Source organism: Emydura macquarii, unplaced genomic scaffold, assembly GCF_026122565.2.
Source record: "Emydura macquarii macquarii isolate MOO-44397 ecotype Brisbane River unplaced genomic scaffold, CSIRO-AGI_Emac_v2 contig_561, whole genome shotgun sequence".
NCBI lineage: Eukaryota > Metazoa > Chordata > Testudines > Chelidae > Emydura > Emydura macquarii.
Window position 1 is genome coordinate 972,493 of NW_027130698.1, and position 18,169 is coordinate 990,661.

General features: G+C 38.3%; 1 protein-coding gene across 4 annotated transcripts in view; it reads left to right on the plus strand.

Moving 5' to 3' along the window:
• The window catches only part of ZNF536 (zinc finger protein 536), a 205,192-nt gene that overhangs the window by 93,487 nt on the left and 93,536 nt on the right, over positions 1-18,169 (plus strand). The window contains exons 2-3 of one of the 4 annotated variants that reach the window (XR_010918301.1): positions 3,488-3,551; positions 4,463-4,911. The exons of 2 other annotated variants lie outside the window; for them this stretch is intronic. The gene's annotated coding sequence lies outside the window, so the exon portion shown is untranslated. Of the gene's footprint in view, positions 1-2,820; positions 2,845-3,487; positions 3,552-4,462; positions 4,912-18,169 lie in introns of those variants that run through there. One more of the 4 variants, XM_067540013.1, reaches the window with a different exon arrangement.

Consider the following 18,169-nt stretch of genomic DNA (forward strand, 5'->3'; position numbering starts at 1 on the left):
CTAAGCTATGGTCAGCTATACTGCCATGGCCAGCTGTGGCCTTCTGTGCTAAGTTATGCCCTACTTGCTGGTGGCACAGACTATTAGGCTTCCAATGCAGTTTTCAGGTAGAATGGCACCTGATACTAAACTCTTGTTTTGGCACCTTTCAGCTATCCAGACTCTATTCTTTCTCCCTCTCCAGTTTTTCTCCTCCCTTGATGAAGAAAAGAGGACAGACAGTTTCTGTCATTTTGGGCAGTTGCCTGTATGTCTGAAGGCACCTGAATGGAATGGATACTTCAAATTAGGTATGCCCTGGTTGTCCAGTCCCAGTTACCTAAAGAATCCTTCCAACCCTCACAGCCACTATGGCTCTGAATGAGTGTCCCTAGGACTCTCTTAGGTTTACAGCTAATTTAATTGATTCTTCAGTAGTAGCCTGAAGTGCCATTTGGCTTCATCCATGGTTGGGAAATATTTTGAACTAAGTTAAGAGAATGGTTATTCTCTTAATGGCTTTTGCTTTTGGGGGAGTCAGCTGCCACAGCACTTAAGGGTAACAATCCCTGCCAGCAGGGCCATGTCTCCCTCATCTTCTCACTTCAAGAGATTTGGGGTGGGAGGTTCATGTGTTCTTCACATTTTTCCAAATAAATCTGGAATAGAGAAATCTTCATTTTGATAGTGTCTGCGCTCTCTCCTCAACAGGTCTGACTGGTAATCAGATTTCTCTGTTACTATAGAATTGGACTATGGTCATCCAAGACAGATGGGACCTTTTAACTGTGACAAAGGCATCAACCATCCTAGGAATGAATCATTCCTAGGTGGTCTCATCAGAAGTTGTTTCTAGCTCTGGGCTTGACTATCAGTACAGAAAAGAGCTTGAAAACTGTAACACTAGGGGCCCCCAACACTCTCAAATGGCTCATCTATTCACCATCCCTGGACAGAATGGAAAAAATGGTGCTTAAGAATTTTATCAAAGTTAGAATTCTGGTCAAGTCCAAGGAAAGTCTAGGGAAAAATTTCCCATATTCATCATTTTTACACTTCTTTGTCAATGAAGAAATCCCTGAACTAGTGGAAATGCAAGGAAAATATATTGAATATCCTCTGGAGCATTAAGACATCTCTTAAAATGTTTGGTCACTCTCCCTTTGAATAAATTCACTTCATTCCCAAAGCTATTCTGTTCAGGAAGGTATCCTCCTTGATAGCCACTACTTCAATTGGCAAGGTGGGGGAACTGAGTGCTCTCTTGCATTTTCCATATGGTCAAAATGGTTCTGCATTTGTACCCTAATTTTCTTCCTAAAATTTTGTCATCCTGTCACTTGAATCAGACCACTGTTTTGCTAGTTTCTTCCCTAAACTCAAGAATAAAAGGAGAAAATGTGTTAGAGCCATGATGTGCGCAGGGCAGTAACATCATACATTTCTGGAACTTCAGAGTTTAGATGCAAAGATATGGATGAGGAGAATGATATAAATAGACAGAAACTAGAATCCATTTCTGAGGGCTTCTCAGTCTCCCAATTCCTGTTGGTGAGGTGGAGCCACTCTTGTATAAGACAAAGTAGCAGGTCCCACCCCCTCAAGTTAAACCCAAAGCCCAATCTTCAAACACCACTATAGTTTCCTGGAAGAAAAAAGGGGCCATGGTTTAGCAATGAAATTTGCAGAGCAGCTACCTGGCTGTTGAGGGGGGAGAGAGAGAGAGAAGGAAGTGGTATCTGGCTGACTGAATGGTGCCAAAATGAGAGCTTTTCATTAGTCGCCATTCCTTCAGACATCTGCATGGGAAGAAATGACTCCTTTAGTGAAAGCTCAGAAAGGAATTAGAAGCTTAAAAATTCTCCTGTTTCTTTCTGCATATTTCAGACAGCTAGTCAGAAAGCTAAAGTTTGTGATGCATCTTTAAGTTAAATACTGTATAAGTTATACATCTCCTATTGATACAAAATTGAACGCTACTTGGAAATGAAGGACTATACTGCACTACCAGTGACAGAAGACACGACTCTCAAGCAAATGAGAGACTCCAGAATAAGTTAAATACTGAGCAGAACAGAGTATGAATTGTCCATATTGTTTAATCCATTTTAAAAAGAAGACACCAACATTAATTACTAGAATGATGTACTTGCCAACAAAATAATGCACAGGGCCATCCTATTCCACCCTACCTCCCTTCCACGTATAGGCCATTAATTAGTGCCTTTACAGAATGAGTCTTGTAACTAAGAATTTAGTGAGATTCTTGTACAAATATAATTTTGAAAAGGGTACTTATGATGAAGCAGCAGGGATGTAAGCTGTCCATTGGTGAAACACTGAGTACATAGACTAAATGGAAATGTTTTGGAGCACCATGCAGACAACTCAACCATATTGGGACTGTGTAAGCTCCCCAAAGACCATGTGATATACTGATCTGGCCTAGGAAATAGGATGGTTCCTCTAGCCAACTCTAGCTAAACTTATCTTCAAGTTAATTTTTCCATAAATGGTACATTTAACCATTTGCTCTATGTATATATTGTGAATCTGTATCAGCTTGAGATTTGAACTATATGCAACAAACCAGTCTATTTCCTGATTGAAAAAAAAACCTTGCTGATTCAGTTATATTCTCTGTTTAGCTGATGAAATAGAACTTATTTGTTTTAATTACTTTATATTTGTATTTAATTGATTTATCAGATGCCTATCATCAAGAAAGCCAAGCTGTATGCAAACATTGAAGATAATAAGAATACCCTCCCTGTTGATCCTCATATATCAACAGCATTGTTGATGCTTTGCATGTTGAGGTCTTAATTGAGCAAGAAACTTAAGCACGTGCCTAACTTTAAGCACGTATGTAATCTCATTCACTTCACTATGTTAATACAAGATTAAGGTTGCAGAACTAAAATCAGGGAATGCAAAAGTGAAGGTTCCAAAAGCAACATTAATGTGGCCATGTTGTGCATCCCATAAGTGTATGCTACGCATTTTACATAGATGTTTTTTCAATTATGTATTAACTATCGCCACTGGGACCAGCCATTTCTGACCCTGTTCTTTGCTGTATCGGAAGTCCTCCAAATGGATTTTCACTGGTTTGAGTCACTTTTTGGGGGCTTCCTTAGGAATTCTTGAGGCACCACAGCTCTCCAGAGGGGAAAATGTAGTTCAATATGAACATAAGCACAGTGAGATGTGAAAAGCTGTAGGTACATTTGATGGGAGACTCTACATGGTGACCAGCAGACCCAGTAACATTGTTATAAACATGGAACCAATAGAAATTGGAACTGGAATTTTTAGAGTAATAGAAAAATATCCACGTATGTTTTTCATTGTAAATCAATGTAGTTGCTCCTGTGTTTGAGACTGTTATATGTAAGGAAAGACACAGTAGGCCTCATTTTATAGGCATTCTTCTTGAGGCTTATGGGCTTGTATTTCAAACTGCTGGAGCTGTCTAAACTTTTCCTTATATTTTTCCTTCATTTAGGAAAGACGCAGAGCTGACTGCAGACTAGTTTATAAAATAAATGTGTTTTATGTTCATTTTGCAGGTATGTTACTTCTCTTTATTATATAATTTGTGACTTGGGGTCTCCCTGTATGGAAATGATTGTAGCTGAAGAAAAGTATTTATCAATTTACACGTGTTCAGTATGTCAATGCTAGAAGACTTAAAATTAGACATACCTGCTTTTTGCTGGGTTTGTGGGAACATGCATGGATGTGTATCACATTATCTCTGTGTTCCGCCTGCCTACAGTGAAAAGGGTTATTTTAGGGTGGGAACAGAGCAGGCATGTGGAGATCACATGACATAGCAGATGCACCAGCAATATCAGACAGACTCATCAAGCTGCATTCATTGTTAGTGTGTTGTCCATAGCAACTTAAAGATAACCCTCCAGTGCTTTTTTTAAAAGTCCATAATTATTGGGAAAATAACCATAATTTGCCATTATTTCAACACATTATTACTTTTTCCTTTTCTCCTTCTTAGGTCTTCTAAGGTTTGTTTTCTGATCACTTTCTTTCTACTCCATTGCAATGTCCCAAAATGCACTGAGTTGGTGATATGAGCACCCTCAGTGGATCAGAAAGTCTGCATATGATGAATAGGAAAGTCCTCTGGCGGTTTTTTTGTTTTGTTTTGTTTTTATTTTATTTTCACCATTGAGATTTTACTTTCCTTTTCCTTCAGAAACCTATAGAGGACTATTCAGTAATGAAAAAGCTAGACTTACCTTTTCCTCTACTCCCTATTCCAGTGCTAATCAATAGTGATCTTGAGGTCACTGGGGCATCTCTGAGCAGGAAGAAGGTGAACAGAGACCTCATGGACCCGTTAAAGAAGTGGAAGAAAGTGTAGAACAATGCATTGCACTAGCTGTGGATTATGGTTATTTTTCATGTTGGCTGCACTCATATTATGGCTGAATACTTTTTCTTTAAAACTTTTTTGCAGATTATCTTTAATGATATGCTGGTTTGGCTATCATTTTTGGTGAGTTTTTCAGCTTTTGGAAGAGATTTTACAGGAGGAAGAAAGTTCTTAGTGCAGACCTGGCAACCTTGACCATTCCTTTATAGAAAATGTAGTGTAAAGATAAAAATATAAAAATAAATTCTTGCCTGGGGCACATGATTGGCTCTTATTTAAATCAGCAGCCCACAGCATACATTGGTTCAACTTCTATCCTGCATGCATAGAAGGGGTTTAAAGATTTGAGCCTCATTCAAAGCCCATCAAAGTAATTGGAAAGACTTCTGTTAATGTCTTTGGGCTTTGGGTCACGCCCTTGATGTTTATATTTAGAAGGAACATTTGACATTGTGCTGAATCTTGCACAAGTTTAGATACTAGGAGCTGTGTGAAGATTTTGTTGTCAATTAAAGCACTGTTCCATGTTCAGTGAGTCCCTACTAACAAGATCCTGCAGAAAAGTTTGTAGTTTTTTCATGGGAAGTCTGTATGACTAAGGTGTTCTAACCAGACACAACAAAACTCAGTGTCTGTCCAGTTTCACTTTTAGTTTTAATATTCTCAGTGTGATTCAGCTATGAATGTGTCCTTGATCCCCTGCAAAGGTACCACAAGAGGTAGTGAACGACTGTGGTTTTATAGCTGTGAATGTTATGTACTATTTACTTCATCTTCAGAGGGTTTTATTTGGGATAGAGGTAAAGATTCTATACTCAGTCATCTCTTCTTGACACTGTACAAACACAAAGTAAGTGACAATCCCTGATGCAAAGAATTTAAAATTTAGATGGACAAAGACACCAGTGAACAGGAGAAACAAAGAATTATTATCCCCATTTTGCAGACTTGAAACTGAGACATAAAGATATTAAAGTGACTTAAAGGTCACAAAGGAAGTTTTTGTACATTTCTATACCTTAAATCAAGGTACATTTTGATACAAAAAGTCATTTTAAACTTATAGAAGGAAATTTTTTATTTTGAAAATATCAAAACAAGAAGTTTCAGCAGTTTTAAAACTTTTTTCAAAGTTTTTGAAACAGGAAATTAATTTAAACTGATTCTTTCCTACAGTTTTGTTTCATTGAAAAATTCCTGACCAGCTCTACTTTTGGATGAAGTAGACAAGATGAAGGTATCATTTAGCACCCACAAGAACTGCACATAGATTGATAACTGCTGTTGATTCAGTGTTGTCAGTGCTGTTGATTCCGTGATTCAGTGTTACCATTGCTTCCAACAACTACCAGTGGTGGTAGCTAAAAGCTTCCAAAGTGTTACTCAGTGGGTCAGCACCTCCGCATTAAACATTTAGAAAAGAAAAAGTTAACAATGGCCAGAAATGTGTCATAGAAACTATGATCAGCTGAGTTTGCCACAAATAAAAAAAAGATGATGATTATTAATTAATTTAAATGGACTAAGAGCCTTCCACTAGAGACTCCAATTTATGTCACCAATGAATTTGGCCCTAGAGATTTTGTTGTCTGTTCAAAGAAATTTTTGTGATACCTGCTCATTCACAGCCAGGTCAGGTATTTGAAAACACCCATCTTAATACAGGTGTTTCTCTTTCTCTCTCTTTTTTTAACCATACATCTTAACTAGTTCAGTCTTTGTAAGCTTTGTAACAGAAAACTACAAACCACTAGCACATTGGAATCAGATGTTAAAAAAAAAAAAAAAAAAAAAAAAGAAAGCCCGAGTTTAGAGCAAGATTATCCACAATAAATATATTTGTTTAAAAAATTAAGTTGTGGTACAAGAAGACATGCATGCCTAATGTTGGAAGTAAATCATATTTGTTCCTAACACATTGGAGAAATTGTTCAAGAAGAGTTCATCCTTCTGTAAATATTGCCTCAAGGACAGCAAGACCTTTGATTTGTCTGCTGCACAAGTGCCACTTGCATAAATTCAAACTATCCTGAGCCAGTTTTCATGCACACCCAACTTTCCTAGAAATGTTTCAAGTTTTGCTTTTGCAACTTTATGGGCCTTTGCTTGGGCTTGGCCTATTTTCCCCTTTTTTTCAGGATTCCCATTGGATTTGCATTACCTCTCCTTCTCATCCCCAGTTTGTGTCAAACATATATTCTTGTACATGTTCAAATGTTCAAGTTGCTCAAACACTACATTTTTGTAGGATAGAGGGGATTGTCACACTTTGTCACCTTCTTGGGCAAATCACATGAGTGTAGGGGAGCGTGACCCTTGTCGGAACAGGACCTCTGGCAACAAGTGGCTTCTCTTTACACACAAGATGCCAGTGAAGAACGAGAAGCTCTTTTTGGGGGAAAAATATCTCCCATTTTCTCTATATCATATTTAGCACTGGAGAAGGCTGGAACTAAGACTTCTTGCAATTGCAGAAAAACTTTTCCTTGGCTTCTAACAAGAATGTAATTCCCCCTCCCCCAGTGTGATGGTCTATCTATCTGTATATACCTTATGAATATAGGAAAAGATGATGATCTTGTGGTGAAAGCATAAGGCTAGGAATCAGGAGATCAGTGGTGTTGTGTTCTGGCATTGCCACAGATTTTTCTGTCACCTTGCACAAGTTGTTGGGTCAACATTTTCAAAAGTGACCACTACTTTCTGTGCTTTAGTTTTTAGGTGCTAAGCTTGAGGTTGCTTATTTGGCCCACAAGTTGAACTCACACAATCAGTTTTAAAAATTCTGACTGTAACTTTGCAGTGAATCAGTTTCCAGATCTGAAAAAATGGGGATAATACCAGTTACCTACAGTGCATATGTCACAGGAGTGTTGAGACAATAAATTCATTAATACTTATACAGAGTCCTGAGATGCTCAGGCAGAAGGTGCCATTCAAGAGCAAAGCATTATCTTTGTCTTTATATGTACTTAAATAGCATATGATAATCACCTTCATGAACTATTCATATCTGAACTATTCATAAAGGTGACTCTTGGTTATAGGGAAGCCTGAACTAATTCCCTGGACCTAAATACCCAAGATGGTAAATAATATTTTAGTTTTTTTAAAATGATCCAAGAGGCACCTGTACCGTTTATAGGATGTAGTCTTGTGTTAAAAGAAAGTTTTGGATGAAGAGTAGACAGCGGGAGTTTTAATTGCAAAAGGATTACAGAATATGACCCCCTGTGCATGTGGAGGGCTTGAGACAGTGGAACGTCTCACTGGGAATGGTCATGGAAGTGCATAAAGGTCACAGTACCCAGCACTATCTTCTGCTAGGGAGATCTGTAGAGGACCTGCACTGCCAAGCAAAGGAGAGTGTGTGGTTATGGCAGCCTCTGGCAGCACAGATTCAGCACCTCTCTCAATAGTCTCCATACTCAGGATTCTGTGGGTCTTCTATGTATTTTAAAGCTGCTCTCCCATGCGTAACCTCTGACTGGTGACACTGCCTGCCTTCAGACAGGGCTGACTCCCCTCAGGAATGCAGCAGGCCCTGATCGCACAGGAAGGAGCAGTTCATACCTTCCTACAACAGCAAAACAGAATCCTGCCCAGAGCCTTTAGTTCCCTCAGAATATTGAGGTTTTTGTAGTCTTTTTGTTTTATGTTATTTTTTCCCTCTTGGTATTCAGAGTATTCTTCGTTAATCTTCCTTATTTATTTAATTGTTAATTGGTCCTTGTTAATTTGGTTTTCTGTGCTGAAAGCCAAGGTCAACAATGCAACCTTCTATGTTAGCTCTTAGCGTGATTACATGGTACTGTACTGCTTCTTGGAGAAAAGTAACAGGAAGCCTCTTCCCTGTTGTTAATGTAACCTTTGTGTTAGGAAAAGAGTTGGAAAGGGTGGAGTAGAGAAAGTGTCAAGCATGCATTTTCTCTATCTTGAGGGTCTGAATGATGAAAACGGGCTGGTAAATTAGAAGACAGTTGTTTTGAAAGCAAAATATCACTTGACCCCTAAGAGAGACATTTGTGGCCGTAGGGTTAGGTATAAAAAGAACACGATTGTTCTTGTACTAAGAGAGGTTGGGAGTGCTAACAGGAGAGCCAAAAAATACTCTTTACCTTTCACATGTGCTCCTATGTTCAACTCTCAAAGCCACAGTTTTTGGTTGTTTTCCCAGTAGCGATAACTGCTAAGGACACCCATCCTTTGCCTGGCATGGCCATTTTACAAGATAAAAGTAGGATTTTTCTGAAACAGATTCTGTACCATGGGGCAAAACGATAAGTAAACAAACAGAGCTATCCTAACATTTTAAATAGTCATCAAATATGTTTTGCTGTTTGCATTCAAAGGGGTGCAAAGGTAACTTGACAAGATGAAAGAAGGAACCAGATTTGTGTTCCTTCCCCCGCCTCCCCAGTAACAGGTACAGAGTTTTAGTGAAGACTTCAAGGCAAAAAGAAAAAAGCATGGGATATACTGTTATGGTGTTATTTTTGTCTTTCATTTTTATGACAACTTATTTGTACTTAAAGGAATCTTTCCAAAGAGTTAAGAAGCATCATTAAATAAAGACTGTGAAATGTGCAATATGGCTTATTTATTTAAATGTTAATTGGTCCAACGAACACTTCTAATTAGCTCTATATTTGCTTAGCAAAAAGTTTTACAAATTCCAATTGTGAAAAGCAGCTATTTTGAGCTGGTAAGCATGTTGCAGAATCAGCTATGATTTTTCTATAGTTCTCAGCCCTTGAAGGCACAATTTAATTTTTCATGTATGCATACTAGCAACGATAAACACTTGCGAGTGTAAAGAACCTTCTTTAATTAGCTGCACAACAATTAAAGGATTCACAAACTAAATTGAACCCTGTCTCTGTGCTTACTAGCTGAATTCTACCACCTGTCACAACAGCACTTTGTTCAATCTGTTATGCAAAATCATTATAGCAATATAGCTGAGGGAAAAAAAAAAGAGAAAACAGCAATTATTTCTTACTTTTCTCTTGAATGGGTTATTTTGGGTTATACTGATGTCAGGTTCATTGAAGCTAACCTTTTGAAATCTGTAACAGCATAATACTTATATGGCAGGCTTAGAATAGCTAGAAGAATATTTAGTTTTACCCTTTTAAGAGCAAGTAAGACACATCCTTAAAGTACGGTACTTTCTCTGATCATTTGGAATACAAAACAAAACAAAACAAACACACACAAAAATCCAACGGTGCTAACTCTTGCAGCAGCCTGTTATTTCTCTTCGTCAGACAAACAAGTGACAAACATCTAATAGTACAACATACTCCTTTATTATTAAAGCTTATAAACCGATGTAGAAACTAGTTTTAAAAGCACCACTGCTTCTTCACGTGTTGTACCATTTGGTTTCCTTGTTCACAGTTATAATGTTCCTGTTTGTTCATTATCTTTTAAAAATCTTTAACATGACTTAAAAATTAAACTTGCATACACTGGACATTTTTATTTATTTATTTATTTTGTATTGAGCTAACTTTATTTCCTCTACTGGCAAGTGGCTGAAAACACAGGAGGAGTTTTACATGTTTATAATGCAAGGCTTGGTCACTTTTGCATTTGAGGTGAAATTCTCCTAAATTCAGAGAGGATGCACAAAGCCTTAGACACCAGTTCAGCCCCACTTCAATTCTTTATGAGTGAGCTTGAGTGCAGTGGCTCTGCAAGTAGTCTTCTCCATGCATGGTTGAGCCCTGATAAACCTGTATGGTATGGGCCTAGGTGAGCTCCAAACTTCTTCATAGGCATGCAGAGGGCTGGTTTAGCAGCTGTGGAGAGATTTTTACTGCACATTCTGGCCTGCCTGTCAGCTGGGGTAGCCCCTGGAGTGACCTGCCAAAGTCTCGGTTACTTTGTTCAGGGAGAGGTGAATTTCACCCCTGTTTCTCAACAGTATACTTCTTACTCAAGTGAAATTCCCAGTGAAAGCAGTGGGGAATTTTGGTTTTGTATAGCGCACAAGGCTGGGCCATTACTGAAGGGACAAATATTTACATTTCTCATTACTTCACTATAGAAGCTGGAGGGAATACCAGCATCCATGCAGGCTTTCATACAGAAAGATTCTGTGCACCCATTCACCTTAACTGATGATCTGAAAGTTGAGCTGCTTGCTGACAGTTTCCTAAATTCGTATCAATAACATATTGTTAGCTACTGTGACTGAAGCGAAAAGAGTCTGCTGTTGAATAAAGGATACACGATATGGGCATTTTGTAAGATTGGGTTATAAATGGAATAGCTATGCTCATTCAAAGTGCTTACATTTTTCAATATTATATTATTTTAAATATATGCCCCTCTACCTCATTTAGTGAAAATGTGGAAAAAGTACAAAAAAGCCTTTTGAAAACACAAAATGCTTTCCATAAAAATGCCACAAGGAAAATAAAAGCCAAAGGTCTAAAGTTGAGAAATAATATGCTTTTATATTTCTCATAGCCGAAAGCTGGAAGGGGAACTGTTGTTTTGTTTAAACACATCTATGATACATGGATAATTCTGCATTGAGAAATGAGAATTTACTAAATATGTACTTACTTACTATTCATGCTTCTTCAGTTCAGATCAAAATATCTGGCCTGTGCAGGATTAGGAAATGTCATTAATTGTGGATAAACTTACGTTTAATTAAAAAAAGAGGCTTACTAATACTCAATATATGCACCACTATAGATACAGGAAAATGGAAACCTTAACTCAGAAATAATGCAGTGGAATCTTGAAGTTCTGGTCAGACAACTCAGGAGCAGAGTTTTGCAAAGCTTTCATTAGGAAACTGAAGCCCCTAAAACTCACCTGCTTTTAAAGTTTTTGGTGCCCAATCCCATGAGGTGATGAGTGCCCATCTCCCATGGAAACAAGTGAGAGAGCACCCACTATGTCCATGGTCAGGCACTCGAAACTCAACCCAGATTTCTTAAAAGGCCCCTGAGCTTTTTGAACCTTTCTAGTTACCCTGTTTTAGTGCTGAAATCATGCTAGCCAGACAGTTTTCATACAGTTATGCAATAAAAGCAGCTCAAATTTCAACTAAAGTTTCCTTTGAGTTTTTGGGTTAAAAAATTTGGAACAAAATTCAGGGTGTGTGAATACATTCAAATTAAAACTTAGGGAAGGTTTACATGAATGAGAGAAAATGAACTCAAGTTGCTGAGCTGTGCATTGCTTTGCTCAAAAGCCCCTGAAATTCCTTCAATGAAAGTAGCTTCATATTTATTTGCATGTTATTTTCTAAACTATTATATTTTAATCTGTGGTGTTTATGATGTGTTTATTAGGTGGTGTTTCAGAACTCCTCAGATTTTCTCAACCTACTGTAGGGCAATAGCCTCTAGGAAAACTGTCCGTCATGCTAAAGGGTTTGGTCAGAATCTTACCAGACTTGGCTAGAGTAGGCTGTTAAGAATGTATTCCCGTTAGCAGAGTCCTTCTTCCCATTAACTTTGCGAGCATAAGTGAACCTGCCAGTGCCTGTCATCCTGTGACTGCATTTATCAGACCTAATTTGTCAGCCTTGTTGCCACTCACCTATCAACCATGAATGAGATCGTTTCTCTGACTTTTCAGTCAGATACCCAGAATATTGTAATTAACAACAAAACTGTGTAAAGGCCTATATTATATTCTTTTAAAAAACAGCAGCAATCAATCTCATTTATCCCCCTTCTACATATCTGTAGGATTTTCTGTGGCTTTTTCATAATGATTAGAGCTATTTGTGTTCAGTTAAGGCAAGGGTGCCCACACTACACTCAGGGCTACAATGGCATCTTGGTAGGATCCTTAGGGCCACACCAGATTTGCATATAAATGTACATAGATTGTTTTACCATAATCTTTGCTTACATCTTTATCTTTCTTCATATTGGAACTATATAATCATTCTGTTTTCTCTTCTTGAGCCTGCAATGAAATTATAGGGTCATATTCATTCCTCACAAGTTTCCCCTCACTGACTTCAGTGGCATTGTACACATGTAACCAACCAAAGGCTGATTTTGACCCCTTACTGTGGTTTATGCCATCATTTCCTTGTTCCTAGGTTATTGAGGAGGAAAGACAGAGTTATTGTGAGGCAAAATTATCTTAGGCAGGTTAGAGATCATTTCAACAGCAACTAGAGAAATAAAGAAAAGTATTGCCAAAGTCAATTACATTTTGTACAGATGTTCTTGTTCAGGATTGACTCCTGACTCAAGAAGCCATTGAAAGGAATAGTATTAATGGCAGCAATGTTGATTCACCATTTTGTTCTCTCATATGGTAATCTGAAGGAAAAAAGCATGTTGTATTAATAGACTTTGACCTCCAAATAGATATGATTATAGCAGTTCTAGATCAAGCCATGTATGTCTTTGCTGTGTATTGAAAGTGCTAACCACACACTTGTAAGACTACACCACTTATCTCAAAGTGAAAGCATAACAGGAAGTATTAGTGGCTTCTAAAGTTATCTGCTCCACTGTTGTGTTCATGACAATGATCAATTAATAAAATTAAATGACAACAGCAGTGATATATTGTATCAATAAAGGTATACACAGACCAGAAGACCAAACTATAAAGGAGATTTGTATTATCCAATGTTCCATTTCTCTAGTGTGACAATTAAGTATAACTTTGCTGTCTATTGCTAATAATGTTGCTATAAATTATAGTTGAGATTCCTCCCTCCATCTCTTTCTCCACTGAGCTCTGCAGGGAATTTGCTGGGTTCTGTCTTTTGAAGATCAAAAAGATACAAGGCTTCATTGTTGCTTTATCTTTCCTTGACCCTCTCGCAATCCAGCAACCCTGCCTCTTCACCTCCCTCTTCCACTTCTTGCATCTTTGCTGAAATGGCTGCAACCTTTCTGTACTTTCCAAGTCAGGGTTTTTAACAAATTCTTTTATGGAAATTATCATTAAAAATAAATTCATTCCAATAACTGGAAACAGGGAATATGTAGTTCACGTATAGAGACCACTTCACTCTTAGTCAGAAGACAGACTGAAATTGTAGTCTCTTTTGTTGTCATGTCTATGTTTTGGAGAACGGGGAGTGGGCGGGGAGATGTGTGTGGAAAGAGGAATCAGAGGGAGAATAAACTAAGAGACTGGCAACTATCAAAGAGTAAACAATATTTTTAACTATCAAAGTTCTGTGCTGGCAGACTCAGTACATGTTGAAAAATCCAGTTTTTTCAGCAGTCATTTATGGGGGGAAGAGAGATGCTTTCTGGACTAAGCAATGGAAGTCAGGAGTCCCGGATTCTATCAATGGCTCTGTTACAGAGGGTGTAATGTCTATTTAAGTCATGTGCAGAGTGGGCTATTTTCACAATGGGATATGGGACTGTGCAGTTAGGAATGCTCTTAAAACTGGGAGCATTTTCAAGGCTGTAGCAGGATTTTCAAGAAAGTTTAAGAATTTGGCCCTTGCTCTGGCTATGTAAGGTTGCATGTGTATTTTGAAACTGAATGCTCAGCCTCAGGGATTTTCAAGAATCAGCTTTCACATTAAGTTATGGTATCCAGCTGTTGCTGTGCTCACCATATGCTAAAGTGTTCCTGTCCTTGACCCTGTTCCTGTCCATTTTGGTGACACTGGGTAACTTGAAGAACCAGCACAGACATACAAACTATCAGAAATACCAATCCGGAATGGATGAGTATGGATAATTCATCATCCATATTATGTCTGCCCAGAATAGCTACAGGAAATATGTTGCAAAATAGGACTGTATGTCAGTTAAAGAGTTTCACCCCAAAATTGATACATTTCAAATAGCATGCAATGGCACTTCAGGAAATATCCATGGGTAGCTGCATCTTAGGTCACCAAACTTGGTGAACCAGCACACAGTCACCTTCATTGTAGTAAGTTCTGTGAATGGTCTAGGGGACAGGCAAAAGATAGATGTTGCTTTGTTTGATGTGGGTAGGTTCTGAGAATGCTCTCTTTGAAGTCCTGCTTTCACAGGAACACCTGCTAATCCATCAGAGAGAAACTTGTCTCCTGAGAGAGGCACCCAATCCAGGCCCCTCTTCTGTAGTTGGATGTCTGCAGAGGAAGAGATGATTGTATTGCTAGTGTTGAAACGATTAGATTCACCAACTTTTACCAAGACCTCAATATCCCAAATACCATCCTTTCCAATTCACACTAAGTAGCTTGATAAATATTGCCTACATTCACCCTTCCTGTTTTCTAGGCAGGGCATTCACCCAGTCTCTAATGGGAAAGAGGCTGTATTGAGGCCATAAGTCTTTCTTGGATCCACCCCAGGACCCAATATACTCTGCAACTGCCAGTGATCAGAGGAACACAGATGACAAACTCCCTCTTGGAGTAATCACTGAGATTAAGATTCCATCTCAGGGATGTTATGTGGATGTATGGTTCAGTCTAGACAGAGTGGGGAAGAATAGAAAGACTAAACCCTGAGAAATCAAAAATAATTTATTGCATTAATCTGAAAAATATATTGCATTAATCTGTTTGGTGCGGGCTGAAATATCTACTTTTTTACTGACTTAAATTATATTGAAATAGGTACTCTTATTCCAAAATAAAGGGTACCTGCACAAAGACTTACACTGAAATAATTGAAGGTGTGAATTACATCTGATTTAGTTATTTTGGTTCCACTGAGCATACAGACATGCCTGTAGCACTGTCCATTGGCCTGAGCCATTTTCCTACTAAAGAAATCCTCAGTTTCTCAGTGTTCACAATGTACTTTAATGTACTGCTGGTTTAATCTTCTATAGCAATGGTCTAGAACACTGTAGAAGCACTATGGTAGGCTACATCATTCAGGAAAATTCCTAAATTATATTTTATTGTTTGGGTTAGTTAATGGACCTCCTGAAATGTCTTCCTTTCTTGTTTATTCTAGTAGCAGAAAGAGAAGTTTAGAAAATGTATATTAAATATTACTTAGAGCTGATTGGGCAAATTTGTTTTTCTTCCTGTGGGAAATTTTGATGAAAATGAAAAAATTGAATTTTCAGAAGAAAATATTGACTTTTGTTAAAAAAGAAAAATGAGAAAACCAGACGTTTTATAAAAATAATCTAACATTTTGTTTGTTTTAAAGGTTTCAGCTGGCTGACAAAAATTTTAAATTTTTTTTTGAGGAAAACAGATACTTTCCATTAACACATTTTTGCTTTGTCAGAAAAGCAGTTTTCTCTCAAAAAAGAGCACAAAATTCCCAACCAGCCTTAAGTTCCTGAGGTAGAAAAAATGACGTGTAAAGCAATATCCCATTCTGGATAGGCAACTTCCCAAGGACTGTGTGTATATAGCTGGGCAGAGGGATTCTAGATGGGGGAAAGGTTTGTTTAAGTCAAATTTTCGTGATGAATATTTGTCTAGAGGTTTGACTAAAGGTTTGGCTTTGAGGTAGGTCAGTTTATTTGCCTGTAGCTAGGAGGGAAACTTGTTCAGGGAGTTAGAAATCAGAAGATCCCTTAAGTTCTATAATACTCAAACTGATATGACCCAGGCTATGTCTACACTGCCGTCGGCAAAATTGCTGCCGTCAGATCGACTTATCTGGATCGACCGAGCGGTCAGTGAAGACCTGCTCAGTCGATCCAGAAGTTGACGTACTAAAACCACCTCCTCAAGTGGCGTAGCGCTACGTCGATGGGAACACGGTTCCCGTCGGTGCAGTGCAGTGAAGACAGCGCGCAGAAGAGAAACACAGAAGTCGACGGGAGTTATGCAAGTTCTTTGCATACTTTGCGTAACTCCCATCAACTGCCACTGAATCGCTGAGGTAAGTGTAGACCAAACCCTAGTTTGAATAGCTGCTAAGGGGAAAGACAAGACACAACCAACAATATATGGATATTGCTGAGAAAGGAAATTTGACTCTTCTGAAATGATTAATTTGGCATTGTAGCCTTTATAATATAGATGAGTTGATATTATCAATGGTATTTTAACCCACCGTTACCTGTGACAAAGGTTCAATTTTCCTAATGAGTACAGTATCAACATTAGCTGGGTGAGATACACCATTAGAAATATCATTAGATTTGGAGATTCTACAAGCAAACAAGGAAGAATGTCCACAAGTAAATACACTCACAAGTTATCAAACATCCTTTTATTAACAGTTTCATTAAGCAGGTGAATAATGCCACAATTACTGAAATATACACAGAGACAGAAACAAACCATGTGATGTCAAGCATCAATGATTTTATACACACATGTCCTGGGGAAACATTGAGATAAGTAAGATGATTATTGGGTGCCCATCTTGTTGAGTGTTTCCTGATGTGCTTCTCTACTGACTTAAGCTAGGCAACACCTTTTAACCTGAGTTCCTTTTATGTTCACTATGCTAATCCATGCTGTGCATGACCGCGTCAACCCCTTTTTCTTTATTTGCACTTCTGCACCCCATGTATTTTAGGGTGCTCCATTTCTTATAGGCTATCCTCTAGTCCCCTTATTCACATTAGCATCTATGTCAATGAGTTACCATAACAACTTGAGGTTATTATAGAATCTCCCAGAATGTTACTATCGCGCATCTTGCATTATTAACTAGTAGATTGCAGTACATTTTGCAGTCAACTGCTGCATAGTTTCCAGAACATCAGCACTTAACACATCTTTTACTGTAAACTTACACTTTACTGATACAGGGTTCTCTCTGTCATCTAGTCATGCCAACCTCTTTCAGGCCTGAGGCCTTTTTGGTCAAGCTACATATCTTGCAGATCTTAAGTCTGTAGGCCTTATATTAGAGCCTTATCTTACTTATATACCTAAGACACATTTATCCGTCATATACACTTATTAATCCTATACCCCTATGGTGTGATTCTACTTATATTTTACCCCTTAAACCAACAACTCATATCTAATCTATTACCCATACATTGATTACATAATTACATGATTGTATATAATTAGCTACAGCATTTATTGCTTACTTTAACTGTAACTAGTTATTTTTTATGTTTTCATATATAATGGTGCTTTCTTGGTGCCTGAATATATTGGCTTCAAAGACTGGAACACCTTATCACCTCTCTGCCTCTCCTTTTGCCCCTTATCACGATTGCTCCCACCAAGCCATGCAACTAGACGCCCCTTTAATGTCCATCTCCTATTCTGAACTCTGTGCCTTCTTCTACATGACAATCCCCTCCTGGATGGAGTGTGCCATGCCTTCACCTCTCCTCCCCTGGCTCACCAGCTCATTGGCCTACAGAATGGAACAGTTTGACCAGGAGATGCCAGTCACCCAGGCAAGTAGAAAGAATTTACACAGATACATTTGGACATGCAGTCCCTTTACATTATTCTCAATAGTAGCGTCATTGCAGCATATGCTGACCATTCTGATGGAGCTATAGATCCTGACAGAAGGGGTCAGAGGTACTTATTAGTTCATACAGCTTTCCAGGGCCACTAGCAATGGGGTGGAGGATGGGGGGTTACTCAGGAACAGTCTTTGTGCCTGTGGGAACTTTCCTGATGTAGCACCCATGCAGGCATCTTTGGCTGAATCTGGTTCCAAAATCTTGGACCATTTGGGGATCCAGAAATGGGTCACATAGATTCATCATATTCTTACAGTTGTGTAATATTTATATTACAAATGTGCTGCCATTGAAAACTTGCTACTTACTTTAGCACCATAAAAGTATCTCTTGTGTCGGAGTAATTAGCCACTGTTGGAAAGGAGATATTTCTTTAAATTCATAAGGCTGTGTTATTTATACATTTCAATGTGTCTA